We start from the raw sequence: 16,551 nt of genomic DNA, 5'->3' as shown, positions 1-16,551 counted from the left end.
ACACCCCTGAGGATTTGTGTTTTCGTTCTACACAGCCGCTGCCCCTTGCTCTTTCCCACCCATTCGTTACATTCAACCTCTGACGAGACCGACCAAATATAGACTTGAAACAAGACCACACACTTTGTGCATTCGGAATCGAAGGCAGGGCGTCCCTCGCCGCATTTGCTACGATTGCCATTTGCTACTTCTGCAGAAGCGGCGGCGGCGGCGACGACGACGACGACGACGACGACGACGACGACGACGAATATCGCGAGAGGCTCTGAGATATGTGAGAAATACATCTATAAAATGTAATTCAGACTGCCTCGTCCCACCTTATGCTGTACCGCTTTGGCAAATGCTTTATCTGCGCCATTCGCCTTAATCGCATCTGAGAGTGATTCTTAAAAAAACGCCTGTCGCTAATTGTTCGTCATCACAGGTACTGTTTGCTATACGGCCACGACGCGCAACTGATTTCCAAAATTCATCTTTCTCCTGTGAGGATGGAACTTACGACCGCTGGTTTATTAGACCAGTGCTCTACCACTGAGCTAAAGAGGCGCGGCCTAGCGGTACTCTTGGGTACTTCGTCCTTACGGTCGTCTGCATCATCAGACTTTAGCTGACAACACTTCATATTACCGGCTAATATTTGCAGCTATGGCGACAAATTACTGCTTGACTACACATCTGACACGTAACCGATGTGCTCTCCAAACAACAACACTTGCATTTCAGAACATGTCTTTCACACATGTCTACAAAATCACCTTCACCTTCAAATACAGCTTCCTTGCGACTGACAGAGACGTAGGCAAAGTTTAAAGTTGCTATTTCCATTAAATCTCGTTAATCAGAAAAACGGTAATTTACACTTGCAGCGGAACAAAATTCCGTTCCGCCCAGCGTCTGGCTCGAACCCACGACCCTGGGATTAAGAGTCTGACGCTCTACCGACTGAGCTAGCCGGCTACCTCGGTGAATAACTGCCGGGTAGCACGTCACACAGTACTCGTTTGTGTTGGGTGGTCCCATACAGAATCTCTCCATGATGCCTAATGTTTTCCTAACGTCACACTCGTCACGTACTTCACTTTTATGTCATAATCATTTCTGAGAGGTAAAGAAATTGCATGACAACATGCAGAGCTAGTGGCGTCAAAATTAACGCACATACTTTATGTGACTCAAAAGCCGAACGAGTTACTTTCCGACGTTGTTTTAGATGTGCAAGTGATAGTCAAAACTCGCTGTGTCGGCACTCTGCCGACCATTTCGCTAGTTAACACCGGTCTTGTTGTGTGTGTTTCAAGCTCAAGAGCATCTCCAAGCAAAAAATGGTCAACAGCAACATTCAGACGGTTTCGTACTGCTCAATTGCTACATTAAAACGTTATGTTTCTTTTTCAGAACTGGAAAAACACAAGCGTGACAGCATTCGAACCCGTAATCTTCAGATCCGAAGTCCGACGCCTTATCCATTAGGCCACACGGTCACTGACGACCAACATTTACATGTATACGACTCATCTCGAAACGCTCACACCCCTGAGGATTTGTGTTTTCGTTCTACACAGCCGCTGCCCCTTGCTCTTTCCCACCCATTCCTTACATTCAACCTCTGACGAGACCGACCAAATATAGACTGTGAAACAAGACCACACACTTTGTGCATTCGGAATCGAAGGCAGGGCGTCCCTCGCCGCATTTGCTACGATTGCCATTTGCTACTTCTGCAGAAGCGGCGGCGGCGGCGACGACGACGACGACGACGACGACGACGACGACGACGAATATCGCGAGAGGCTCTGAGATATGTGAGAAATACATCTATAAAATGTAATTCAGACTGCCTCGTCCCACCTTATGCTGTACCGCTTTGGCAAATGCTTTATCTGCGCCATTCGCCTTAATCGCATCTGAGAGTGATTCTTAAAAAAACGCCTGTCGCTAATTGTTCGTCATCACAGGTACTGTTTGCTATACGGCCACGACGCGCAACTGATTTCCAAAATTCATCTTTCTCCTGTGAGGATGGAACTTACGACCGCTGGTTTATTAGACCAGTGCTCTACCACTGAGCTAAAGAGGCGCGGCCTAGCGGTACTCTTGGGTACTTCGTCCTTACGGTCGTCTGCATCATCAGACTTTAGCTGACAACACTTCATATTACCGGCTAATATTTGCAGCTATGGCGACAAATTACTGCTTGACTACACATCTGACACGTAACCGATGTGCTCTCCAAACAACAACACTTGCATTTCAGAACATGTCTTTCACACATGTCTACAAAATCACCTTCACCTTCAAATACAGCTTCCTTGCGACTGACAGAGACGTAGGCAAAGTTTAAAGTTGCTATTTCCATTAAATCTCGTTCATCAGAAAAACGGTAATTTACACTTGCAGCGGAACAAAATTCCGTTCCGGCCAGCGTCTGGCTCGAACCCACGACCCTGGGATTAAGAGTCTGACGCTCTACCGACTGAGCTAGCCGGCTACCTCGGTGAATAACTGCCGGGTAGCACGTCACACAGTACTCGTTTGTGTTGGGTGGTCCCATACAGAATCTCTCCATGATGCCTAATGTTTTCCTAACGTCACACTCGTCACGTACTTCACTTTTATGTCATAATCATTTCTGAGAGGTAAAGAAATTGCATGACAACATGCAGAGCTAGTGGCGTCAAAATTAACGCACATACTTTATGTGACTCAAAAGCCGAACGAGTTACTTTCCGACGTTGTTTTAGATGTGCAAGTGATAGTCAAAACTCGCTGTGTCGGCACTCTGCCGACCATTTCGCTAGTTAACACCGGTCTTGTTGTGTGTGTTTCAAGCTCAAGAGCATCTCCAAGCAAAAAATGGTCAACAGCAACATTCAGACGGTTTCGTACTGCTCAATTGCTACATTAAAACGTTATGTTTCTTTTTCAGAACTGGAAAAACACAAGCGTGACAGCATTCGAACCCGTAATCTTCAGATCCGAAGTCCGACGCCTTATCCATTAGGCCACACGGTCACTGACGACCAACATTTACATGTATACGACTCATCTCGAAACGCTCACACCCCTGAGGATTTGTGTTTTCGTTCTACACAGCCGCTGCCCCTTGCTCTTTCCCACCCATTCCTTACATTCAACCTCTGACGAGACCGACCAAATATAGACTGTGAAACAAGACCACACACTTTGTGCATTCGGAATCGAAGGCAGGGCGTCCCTCGCCGCATTTGCTACGATTGCCATTTGCTACTTCTGCAGAAGCGGCGGCGGCGGCGACGACGACGACGACGACGACGACGACGACGACGACGACGACGAATATCGCGAGAGGCTCTGAGATATGTGAGAAATACATCTATAAAATGTAATTCAGACTGCCTCGTCCCACCTTATGCTGTACCGCTTTGGCAAATGCTTTATCTGCGCCATTCGCCTTAATCGCATCTGAGAGTGATTCTTAAAAAAACGCCTGTCGCTAATTGTTCGTCATCACAGGTACTGTTTGCTATACGGCCACGACGCGCAACTGATTTCCAAAATTCATCTTTCTCCTGTGAGGATGGAACTTACGACCGCTGGTTTATTAGACCAGTGCTCTACCACTGAGCTAAAGAGGCGCGGCCTAGCGGTACTCTTGGGTACTTCGTCCTTACGGTCGTCTGCATCATCAGACTTTAGCTGACAACACTTCATATTACCGGCTAATATTTGCAGCTATGGCGACAAATTACTGCTTGACTACACATCTGACACGTAACCGATGTGCTCTCCAAACAACAACACTTGCATTTCAGAACATGTCTTTCACACATGTCTACAAAATCACCTTCACCTTCAAATACAGCTTCCTTGCGACTGACAGAGACGTAGGCAAAGTTTAAAGTTGCTATTTCCATTAAATCTCGTTCATCAGAAAAACGGTAATTTACACTTGCAGCGGAACAAAATTCCCTTCCGCCCAGCGTCTGGCTCGAACCCACGACCCTGGGATTAAGAGTCTGACGCTCTACCGACTGAGCTAGCCGGCTACCTCGGTGAATAACTGCCGGGTAGCACGTCACACAGTACTCGTTTGTGTTGGGTGGTCCCATACAGAATCTCTCCATGATGCCTAATGTTTTCCTAACGTCACACTCGTCACGTACTTCACTTTTATGTCATAATCATTTCTGAGAGGTAAAGAAATTGCATGACAACATGCAGAGCTAGTGGCGTCAAAATTAACGCACATACTTTATGTGACTCAAAAGCCGAACGAGTTACTTTCCGACGTTGTTTTAGATGTGCAAGTGATAGTCAAAACTCGCTGTGTCGGCACTCTGCCGACCATTTCGCTAGTTAACACCGGTCTTGTTGTGTGTGTTTCAAGCTCAAGAGCATCTCCAAGCAAAAAATGGTCAACAGCAACATTCAGACGGTTTCGTACTGCTCAATTGCTACATTAAAACGTTATGTTTCTTTTTCAGAACTGGAAAAACACAAGTGTGACAGCATTCGAACCTGTAATCTTCAGATCCGAAGTCCGACGCCTTATCCATTAGGCCACACGGTCACTGACGACCAACATTTACATGTATACGACTCATCTCGAAACGCTCACACCCCTGAGGATTTGTGTTTTCGTTCTACACAGCCGCTGCCCCTTGCTCTTTCCCACCCATTCGTTACATTCAACCTCTGACGAGACCGACCAAATATAGACTGTGAAACAAGACCACACACTTTGTGCATTCGGAATCGAAGGCAGGGCGTCCCTCGCCGCATTTGCTACGATTGCCATTTGCTACTTCTGCAGAAGCGGCGGCGGCGGCGACGACGACGACGACGACGACGACGACGACGAATATCGCGAGAGGCTCTGAGATATGTGAGAAATACATCTATAAAATGTAATTCAGACTGCCTCGTCCCACCTTATGCTGTACCGCTTTGGCAAATGCTTTATCTGCGCCATTCGCCTTAATCGCATCTGAGAGTGATTCTTAAAAAAACGCCTGTCGCTAATTGTTCGTCATCACAGGTACTGTTTGCTATACGGCCACGACGCGCAACTGATTTCCAAAATTCATCTTTCTCCTGTGAGGATGGAACTTACGACCGCTGGTTTATTAGACCAGTGCTCTACCACTGAGCTAAAGAGGCGCGGCCTAGCGGTACTCTTGGGTACTTCGTCCTTACGGTCGTCTGCATCATCAGACTTTAGCTGACAACACTTCATATTACCGGCTAATATTTGCAGCTATGGCGACAAATTACTGCTTGACTACACATCTGACACGTAACCGATGTGCTCTCCAAACAACAACACTTGCATTTCAGAACATGTCTTTCACACATGTCTACAAAATCACCTTCACCTTCAAATACAGCTTCCTTGCGACTGACAGAGACGTAGGCAAAGTTTAAAGTTGCTATTTCCATTAAATCTCGTTAATCAGAAAAACGGTAATTTACACTTGCAGCGGAACAAAATTCCGTTCCGCCCAGCGTCTGGCTCGAACCCACGACCCTGGGATTAAGAGTCTGACGCTCTACCGACTGAGCTAGCCGGCTACCTCGGTGAATAACTGCCGGGTAGCACGTCACACAGTACTCGTTTGTGTTGGGTGGTCCCATACAGAATCTCTCCATGATGCCTAATGTTTTCCTAACGTCACACTCGTCACGTACTTCACTTTTATGTCATAATCATTTCTGAGAGGTAAAGAAATTGCATGACAACATGCAGAGCTAGTGGCGTCAAAATTAACGCACATACTTTATGTGACTCAAAAGCCGAACGAGTTACTTTCCGACGTTGTTTTAGATGTGCAAGTGATAGTCAAAACTCGCTGTGTCGGCACTCTGCCGACCATTTCGCTAGTTAACACCGGTCTTTTTGTGTGTGTTTCAAGCTCAAGAGCATCTCCAAGCAAAAAATGGTCAACAGCAACATTCAGACGGTTTCGTACTGCTCAATTGCTACATTAAAACGTTATGTTTCTTTTTCAGAACTGGAAAAACACAAGCGTGACAGCATTCGAACCTGTAATCTTCAGATCCGAAGTCCGACGCCTTATCCATTAGGCCACACGGTCACTGACGACCAACATTTACATGTATACGACTCATCTCGAAACGCTCACACCCCTGAGGATTTGTGTTTTCGTTCTACACAGCCGCTGCCCCTTGCTCTTTCCCACCCATTCGTTACATTCAACCTCTGACGAGACCGACCAAATATAGACTTGAAACAAGACCACACACTTTGTGCATTCGGAATCGAAGGCAGGGCGTCCCTCGCCGCATTTGCTACGATTGCCATTTGCTACTTCTGCAGAAGCGGCGGCGGCGGCGACGACGACGACGACGACGACGACGACGACGACGACGACGAATATCGCGAGAGGCTCTGAGATATGTGAGAAATACATCTATAAAATGTAATTCAGACTGCCTCGTCCCACCTTATGCTGTACCGCTTTGGCAAATGCTTTATCTGCGCCATTCGCCTTAATCGCATCTGAGAGTGATTCTTAAAAAAACGCCTGTCGCTAATTGTTCGTCATCACAGGTACTGTTTGCTATACGGCCACGACGCGCAACTGATTTCCAAAATTCATCTTTCTCCTGTGAGGATGGAACTTACGACCGCTGGTTTATTAGACCAGTGCTCTACCACTGAGCTAAAGAGGCGCGGCCTAGCGGTACTCTTGGGTACTTCGTCCTTACGGTCGTCTGCATCATCAGACTTTAGCTGACAACACTTCATATTACCGGCTAATATTTGCAGCTATGGCGACAAATTACTGCTTGACTACACATCTGACACGTAACCGATGTGCTCTCCAAACAACAACACTTGCATTTCAGAACATGTCTTTCACACATGTCTACAAAATCACCTTCACCTTCAAATACAGCTTCCTTGCGACTGACAGAGACGTAGGCAAAGTTTAAAGTTGCTATTTCCATTAAATCTCGTTAATCAGAAAAACGGTAATTTACACTTGCAGCGGAACAAAATTCCGTTCCGCCCAGCGTCTGGCTCGAACCCACGACCCTGGGATTAAGAGTCTGACGCTCTACCGACTGAGCTAGCCGGCTACCTCGGTGAATAACTGCCGGGTAGCACGTCACACAGTACTCGTTTGTGTTGGGTGGTCCCATACAGAATCTCTCCATGATGCCTAATGTTTTCCTAACGTCACACTCGTCACGTACTTCACTTTTATGTCATAATCATTTCTGAGAGGTAAAGAAATTGCATGACAACATGCAGAGCTAGTGGCGTCAAAATTAACGCACATACTTTATGTGACTCAAAAGCCGAACGAGTTACTTTCCGACGTTGTTTTAGATGTGCAAGTGATAGTCAAAACTCGCTGTGTCGGCACTCTGCCGACCATTTCGCTAGTTAACACCGGTCTTGTTGTGTGTGTTTCAAGCTCAAGAGCATCTCCAAGCAAAAAATGGTCAACAGCAACATTCAGACGGTTTCGTACTGCTCAATTGCTACATTAAAACGTTATGTTTCTTTTTCAGAACTGGAAAAACACAAGCGTGACAGCATTCGAACCCGTAATCTTCAGATCCGAAGTCCGACGCCTTATCCATTAGGCCACACGGTCACTGACGACCAACATTTACATGTATACGACTCATCTCGAAACGCTCACACCCCTGAGGATTTGTGTTTTCGTTCTACACAGCCGCTGCCCCTTGCTCTTTCCCACCCATTCCTTACATTCAACCTCTGACGAGACCGACCAAATATAGACTGTGAAACAAGACCACACACTTTGTGCATTCGGAATCGAAGGCAGGGCGTCCCTCGCCGCATTTGCTACGATTGCCATTTGCTACTTCTGCAGAAGCGGCGGCGGCGGCGACGACGACGACGACGACGACGACGACGACGACGAATATCGCGAGAGGCTCTGAGATATGTGAGAAATACATCTATAAAATGTAATTCAGACTGCCTCGTCCCACCTTATGCTGTACCGCTTTGGCAAATGCTTTATCTGCGCCATTCGCCTTAATCGCATCTGAGAGTGATTCTTAAAAAAACGCCTGTCGCTAATTGTTCGTCATCACAGGTACTGTTTGCTATACGGCCACGACGCGCAACTGATTTCCAAAATTCATCTTTCTCCTGTGAGGATGGAACTTACGACCGCTGGTTTATTAGACCAGTGCTCTACCACTGAGCTAAAGAGGCGCGGCCTAGCGGTACTCTTGGGTACTTCGTCCTTACGGTCGTCTGCATCATCAGACTTTAGCTGACAACACTTCATATTACCGGCTAATATTTGCAGCTATGGCGACAAATTACTGCTTGACTACACATCTGACACGTAACCGATGTGCTCTCCAAACAACAACACTTGCATTTCAGAACATGTCTTTCACACATGTCTACAAAATCACCTTCACCTTCAAATACAGCTTCCTTGCGACTGACAGAGACGTAGGCAAAGTTTAAAGTTGCTATTTCCATTAAATCTCGTTCATCAGAAAAACGGTAATTTACACTTGCAGCGGAACAAAATTCCGTTCCGCCCAGCGTCTGGCTCGAACCCACGACCCTGGGATTAAGAGTCTGACGCTCTACCGACTGAGCTAGCCGGCTACCTCGGTGAATAACTGCCGGGTAGCACGTCACACAGTACTCGTTTGTGTTGGGTGGTCCCATACAGAATCTCTCCATGATGCCTAATGTTTTCCTAACGTCACACTCGTCACGTACTTCACTTTTATGTCATAATCATTTCTGAGAGGTAAAGAAATTGCATGACAACATGCAGAGCTAGTGGCGTCAAAATTAACGCACATACTTTATGTGACTCAAAAGCCGAACGAGTTACTTTCCGACGTTGTTTTAGATGTGCAAGTGATAGTCAAAACTCGCTGTGTCGGCACTCTGCCGACCATTTCGCTAGTTAACACCGGTCTTGTTGTGTGTGTTTCAAGCTCAAGAGCATCTCCAAGCAAAAAATGGTCAACAGCAACATTCAGACGGTTTCGTACTGCTCAATTGCTACATTAAAACGTTATGTTTCTTTTTCAGAACTGGAAAAACACAAGCGTGACAGCATTCGAACCCGTAATCTTCAGATCCGAAGTCCGACGCCTTATCCATTAGGCCACACGGTCACTGACGACCAACATTTACATGTATACGACTCATCTCGAAACGCTCACACCCCTGAGGATTTGTGTTTTCGTTCTACACAGCCGCTGCCCCTTGCTCTTTCCCACCCATTCCTTACATTCAACCTCTGACGAGACCGACCAAATATAGACTGTGAAACAAGACCACACACTTTGTGCATTCGGAATCGAAGGCAGGGCGTCCCTCGCCGCATTTGCTACGATTGCCATTTGCTACCTCTGCAGAAGCGGCGGCGGCGGCGACGACGACGACGACGACGACGACGACGACGACGACGACGACGAATATCGCGAGAGGCTCTGAGATATGTGAGAAATACATCTATAAAATGTAATTCAGACTGCCTCGTCCCACCTTATGCTGTACCGCTTTGGCAAATGCTTTATCTGCGCCATTCGCCTTAATCGCATCTGAGAGTGATTCTTAAAAAAACGCCTGTCGCTAATTGTTCGTCATCACAGGTACTGTTTGCTATACGGCCACGACGCGCAACTGATTTCCAAAATTCATCTTTCTCCTGTGAGGATGGAACTTACGACCGCTGGTTTATTAGACCAGTGCTCTACCACTGAGCTAAAGAGGCGCGGCCTAGCGGTACTCTTGGGTACTTCGTCCTTACGGTCGTCTGCATCATCAGACTACTTTAGCTGACAACACTTCATATTACCGGCTAATATTTGCAGCTATGGCGACAAATTACTGCTTGACTACACATCTGACACGTAACCGATGTGCTCTCCAAACAACAACACTTGCATTTCAGAACATGTCTTTCACACATGTCTACAAAATCACCTTCACCTTCAAATACAGCTTCCTTGCGACTGACAGAGACGTAGGCAAAGTTTAAAGTTGCTATTTCCATTAAATCTCGTTAATCAGAAAAACGGTAATTTACACTTGCAGCGGAACAAAATTCCGTTCCGCCCAGCGTCTGGCTCGAACCCACGACCCTGGGATTAAGAGTCTGACGCTCTACCGACTGAGCTAGCCGGCTACCTCGGTGAATAACTGCCGGGTAGCACGTCACACAGTACTCGTTTGTGTTGGGTGGTCCCATACAGAATCTCTCCATGATGCCTAATGTTTTCCTAACGTCACACTCGTCACGTACTTCACTTTTATGTCATAATCATTTCTGAGAGGTAAAGAAATTGCATGACAACATGCAGAGCTAGTGGCGTCAAAATTAACGCACATACTTTATGTGACTCAAAAGCCGAACGAGTTACTTTCCGACGTTGTTTTAGATGTGCAAGTGATAGTCAAAACTCGCTGTGTCGGCACTCTGCCGACCATTTCGCTAGTTAACACCGGTCTTGTTGTGTGTGTTTCAAGCTCAAGAGCATCTCCAAGCAAAAAATGGTCAACAGCAACATTCAGACGGTTTCGTACTGCTCAATTGCTACATTAAAACGTTATGTTTCTTTTTCAGAACTGGAAAAACACAAGTGTGACAGCATTCGAACCTGTAATCTTCAGATCCGAAGTCCGACGCCTTATCCATTAGGCCACACGGTCACTGACGACCAACATTTACATGTATACGACTCATCTCGAAACGCTCACACCCCTGAGGATTTGTGTTTTCGTTCTACACAGCCGCTGCCCCTTGCTCTTTCCCACCCATTCGTTACATTCAACCTCTGACGAGACCGACCAAATATAGACTGTGAAACAAGACCACACACTTTGTGCATTCGGAATCGAAGGCAGGGCGTCCCTCGCCGCATTTGCTACGATTGCCATTTGCTACTTCTGCAGAAGCGGCGGCGGCGGCGACGACGACGACGACGACGACGACGACGACGAATATCGCGAGAGGCTCTGAGATATGTGAGAAATACATCTATAAAATGTAATTCAGACTGCCTCGTCCCACCTTATGCTGTACCGCTTTGGCAAATGCTTTATCTGCGCCATTCGCCTTAATCGCATCTGAGAGTGATTCTTAAAAAAACGCCTGTCGCTAATTGTTCGTCATCACAGGTACTGTTTGCTATACGGCCACGACGCGCAACTGATTTCCAAAATTCATCTTTCTCCTGTGAGGATGGAACTTACGACCGCTGGTTTATTAGACCAGTGCTCTACCACTGAGCTAAAGAGGCGCGGCCTAGCGGTACTCTTGGGTACTTCGTCCTTACGGTCGTCTGCATCATCAGACTTTATCTGACAACACTTCATATTACCGGCTAATATTTGCAGCTATGGCGACAAATTACTGCTTGACTACACATCTGACACGTAACCGATGTGCTCTCCAAACAACAACACTTGCATTTCAGAACATGTCTTTCACACATGTCTACAAAATCACCTTCACCTTCAAATACAGCTTCCTTGCGACTGACAGAGACGTAGGCAAAGTTTAAAGTTGCTATTTCCATTAAATCTCGTTAATCAGAAAAACGGTAATTTACACTTGCAGCGGAACAAAATTCCGTTCCGCCCAGCGTCTGGCTCGAACCCACGACCCTGGGATTAAGAGTCTGACGCTCTACCGACTGAGCTAGCCGGCTACCTCGGTGAATAACTGCCGGGTAGCACGTCACACAGTACTCGTTTGTGTTGGGTGGTCCCATACAGAATCTCTCCATGATGCCTAATGTTTTCCTAACGTCACACTCGTCACGTACTTCACTTTTATGTCATAATCATTTCTGAGAGGTAAAGAAATTGCATGACAACATGCAGAGCTAGTGGCGTCAAAATTAACGCACATACTTTATGTGACTCAAAAGCCGAACGAGTTACTTTCCGACGTTGTTTTAGATGTGCAAGTGATAGTCAAAACTCGCTGTGTCGGCACTCTGCCGACCATTTCGCTAGTTAACACCGGTCTTGTTGTGTGTGTTTCAAGCTCAAGAGCATCTCCAAGCAAAAAATGGTCAACAGCAACATTCAGACGGTTTCGTACTGCTCAATTGCTACATTAAAACGTTATGTTTCTTTTTCAGAACTGGAAAAACACAAGTGTGACAGCATTCGAACCTGTAATCTTCAGATCCGAAGTCCGACGCCTTATCCATTAGGCCACACGGTCACTGACGACCAACATTTACATGTATACGACTCATCTCGAAACGCTCACACCCCTGAGGATTTGTGTTTTCGTTCTACACAGCCGCTGCCCCTTGCTCTTTCCCACCCATTCGTTACATTCAACCTCTGACGAGACCGACCAAATATAGACTGTGAAACAAGACCACACACTTTGTGCATTCGGAATCGAAGGCAGGGCGTCCCTCGCCGCATTTGCTACGATTGCCATTTGCTACTTCTGCAGAAGCGGCGGCGGCGACGACGACGACGACGACGACGACGACGACGACGAATATCGCGAGAGGCTCTGAGATATGTGAGAAATACATCTATAAAATGTAATTCAGACTGCCTCGTCCCACCTTATGCTGTACCGCTTTGGCAAATGCTTTATCTGCGCCATTCGCCTTAATCGCATCTGAGAGTGATTCTTAAAAAAACGCCTGTCGCTAATTGTTCGTCATCACAGGTACTGTTTGCTATACGGCCACGACGCGCAACTGATTTCCAAAATTCATCTTTCTCCTGTGAGGATGGAACTTACGACCGCTGGTTTATTAGACCAGTGCTCTACCACTGAGCTAAAGAGGCGCGGCCTAGCGGTACTCTTGGGTACTTCGTCCTTACGGTCGTCTGCATCATCAGACTTTAGCTGACAACACTTCATATTACCGGCTAATATTTGCAGCTATGGCGACAAATTACTGCTTGACTACACATCTGACACGTAACCGATGTGCTCTCCAAACAACAACACTTGCATTTCAGAACATGTCTTTCACACATGTCTACAAAATCACCTTCACCTTCAAATACAGCTTCCTTGCGACTGACAGAGACGTAGGCAAAGTTTAAAGTTGCTATTTCCATTAAATCTCGTTCATCAGAAAAACGGTAATTTACACTTGCAGCGGAACAAAATTCCCTTCCGCCCAGCGTCTGGCTCGAACCCACGACCCTGGGATTAAGAGTCTGACGCTCTACCGACTGAGCTAGCCGGCTACCTCGGTGAATAACTGCCGGGTAGCACGTCACACAGTACTCGTTTGTGTTGGGTGGTCCCATACAGAATCTCTCCATGATGCCTAATGTTTTCCTAACGTCACACTCGTCACGTACTTCACTTTTATGTCATAATCATTTCTGAGAGGTAAAGAAATTGCATGACAACATGCAGAGCTAGTGGCGTCAAAATTAACGCACATACTTTATGTGACTCAAAAGCCGAACGAGTTACTTTCCGACGTTGTTTTAGATGTGCAAGTGATAGTCAAAACTCGCTGTGTCGGCACTCTGCCGACCATTTCGCTAGTTAACACCGGTCTTGTTGTGTGTGTTTCAAGCTCAAGAGCATCTCCAAGCAAAAAATGGTCAACAGCAACATTCAGACGGTTTCGTACTGCTCAATTGCTACATTAAAACGTTATGTTTCTTTTTCAGAACTGGAAAAACACAAGTGTGACAGCATTCGAACCTGTAATCTTCAGATCCGAAGTCCGACGCCTTATCCATTAGGCCACACGGTCACTGACGACCAACATTTACATGTATACGACTCATCTCGAAACGCTCACACCCCTGAGGATTTGTGTTTTCGTTCTACACAGCCGCTGCCCCTTGCTCTTTCCCACCCATTCGTTACATTCAACCTCTGACGAGACCGACCAAATATAGACTGTGAAACAAGACCACACACTTTGTGCATTCGGAATCGAAGGCAGGGCGTCCCTCGCCGCATTTGCTACGATTGCCATTTGCTACTTCTGCAGAAGCGGCGGCGGCGGCGACGACGACGACGACGACGACGACGACGACGACGAATATCGCGAGAGGCTCTGAGATATGTGAGAAATACATCTATAAAATGTAATTCAGACTGCCTCGTCCCACCTTATGCTGTACCGCTTTGGCAAATGCTTTATCTGCGCCATTCGCCTTAATCGCATCTGAGAGTGATTCTTAAAAAAACGCCTGTCGCTAATTGTTCGTCATCACAGGTACTGTTTGCTATACGGCCACGACGCGCAACTGATTTCCAAAATTCATCTTTCTCCTGTGAGGATGGAACTTACGACCGCTGGTTTATTAGACCAGTGCTCTACCACTGAGCTAAAGAGGCGCGGCCTAGCGGTACTCTTGGGTACTTCGTCCTTACGGTCGTCTGCATCATCAGACTTTAGCTGACAACACTTCATATTACCGGCTAATATTTGCAGCTATGGCGACAAATTACTGCTTGACTACACATCTGACACGTAACCGATGTGCTCTCCAAACAACAACACTTGCATTTCAGAACATGTCTTTCACACATGTCTACAAAATCACCTTCACCTTCAAATACAGCTTCCTTGCGACTGACAGAGACGTAGGCAAAGTTTAAAGTTGCTATTTCCATTAAATCTCGTTAATCAGAAAAACGGTAATTTACACTTGCAGCGGAACAAAATTCCGTTCCGCCCAGCGTCTGGCTCGAACCCACGACCCTGGGATTAAGAGTCTGACGCTCTACCGACTGAGCTAGCCGGCTACCTCGGTGAATAACTGCCGGGTAGCACGTCACACAGTACTCGTTTGTGTTGGGTGGTCCCATACAGAATCTCTCCATGATGCCTAATGTTTTCCTAACGTCACACTCGTCACGTACTTCACTTTTATGTCATAATCATTTCTGAGAGGTAAAGAAATTGCATGACAACATGCAGAGCTAGTGGCGTCAAAATTAACGCACATACTTTATGTGACTCAAAAGCCGAACGAGTTACTTTCCGACGTTGTTTTAGATGTGCAAGTGATAGTCAAAACTCGCTGTGTCGGCACTCTGCCGACCATTTCGCTAGTTAACACCGGTCTTGTTGTGTGTGTTTCAAGCTCAAGAGCATCTCCAAGCAAAAAATGGTCAACAGCAACATTCAGACGGTTTCGTACTGCTCAATTGCTACATTAAAACGTTATGTTTCTTTTTCAGAACTGGAAAAACACAAGTGTGACAGCATTCGAACCTGTAATCTTCAGATCCGAAGTCCGACGCCTTATCCATTAGGCCACACGGTCACTGACGACCAACATTTACATGTATACGACTCATCTCGAAACGCTCACACCCCTGAGGATTTGTGTTTTCGTTCTACACAGCCGCTGCCCCTTGCTCTTTCCCACCCATTCGTTACATTCAACCTCTGACGAGACCGACCAAATATAGACTGTGAAACAAGACCACACACTTTGTGCATTCGGAATCGAAGGCAGGGCGTCCCTCGCCGCATTTGCTACGATTGCCATTTGCTACTTCTGCAGAAGCGGCGGCGGCGGCGACGACGACGACGACGACGACGACGACGACGACGAATATCGCGAGAGGCTCTGAGATATGTGAGAAATACATCTATAAAATGTAATTCAGACTGCCTCGTCCCACCTTATGCTGTACCGCTTTGGCAAATGCTTTATCTGCGCCATTCGCCTTAATCGCATCTGAGAGTGATTCTTAAAAAAACGCCTGTCGCTAATTGTTCGTCATCACAGGTACTGTTTGCTATACGGCCACGACGCGCAACTGATTTCCAAAATTCATCTTTCTCCTGTGAGGATGGAACTTACGACCGCTGGTTTATTAGACCAGTGCTCTACCACTGAGCTAAAGAGGCGCGGCCTAGCGGTATTCTTGGGTACTTCGTCCTTACGGTCGTCTGCATCATCAGACTTTAGCTGACAACACTTCATATTACCGGCTAATATTTGCAGCTATGGCGACAAATTACTGCTTGACTACACATCTGACACGTAACCGATGTGCTCTCCAAACAACAACACTTGCATTTCAGAACATGTCTTTCACACATGTCTACAAAATCACCTTCACCTTCAAATACAGCTTCCTTGCGACTGACAGAGACGTAGGCAAAGTTTAAAGTTGCTATTTCCATTAAATCTCGTTAATCAGAAAAACGGTAATTTACACTTGCAGCGGAACAAAATTCCGTTCCGCCCAGCGTCTGGCTCGAACCCACGACCCTGGGATTAAGAGTCTGACGCTCTACCGACTGAGCTAGCCGGCTACCTCGGTGAATAACTGCCGGGTAGCACGTCACACAGTACTCGTTTGTGTTGGGTGGTCCCATACAGAATCTCTCCATGATGCCTAATGTTTTCCTAACGTCACACTCGTCACGTACTTCACTTTTATGTCATAATCATTTCTGAGAGGTAAAGAAATTGCATGACAACATGCAGAGCTAGTGGCGTCAAAATTAACGCACATACTTTATGTGACTCAAAAGCCGAACGAGTTACTTTCCGACGTTGTTTTAGATGTGCAAGTGATAGTCAAAACTCGCTGTGTCGGCACT

Source organism: Schistocerca gregaria, unplaced genomic scaffold (genome assembly GCF_023897955.1).
Source record: "Schistocerca gregaria isolate iqSchGreg1 unplaced genomic scaffold, iqSchGreg1.2 ptg000789l, whole genome shotgun sequence".
Lineage (NCBI taxonomy): Eukaryota > Metazoa > Arthropoda > Insecta > Orthoptera > Acrididae > Schistocerca > Schistocerca gregaria.
Note: the sequence above shows the minus strand (reverse complement) of the source record.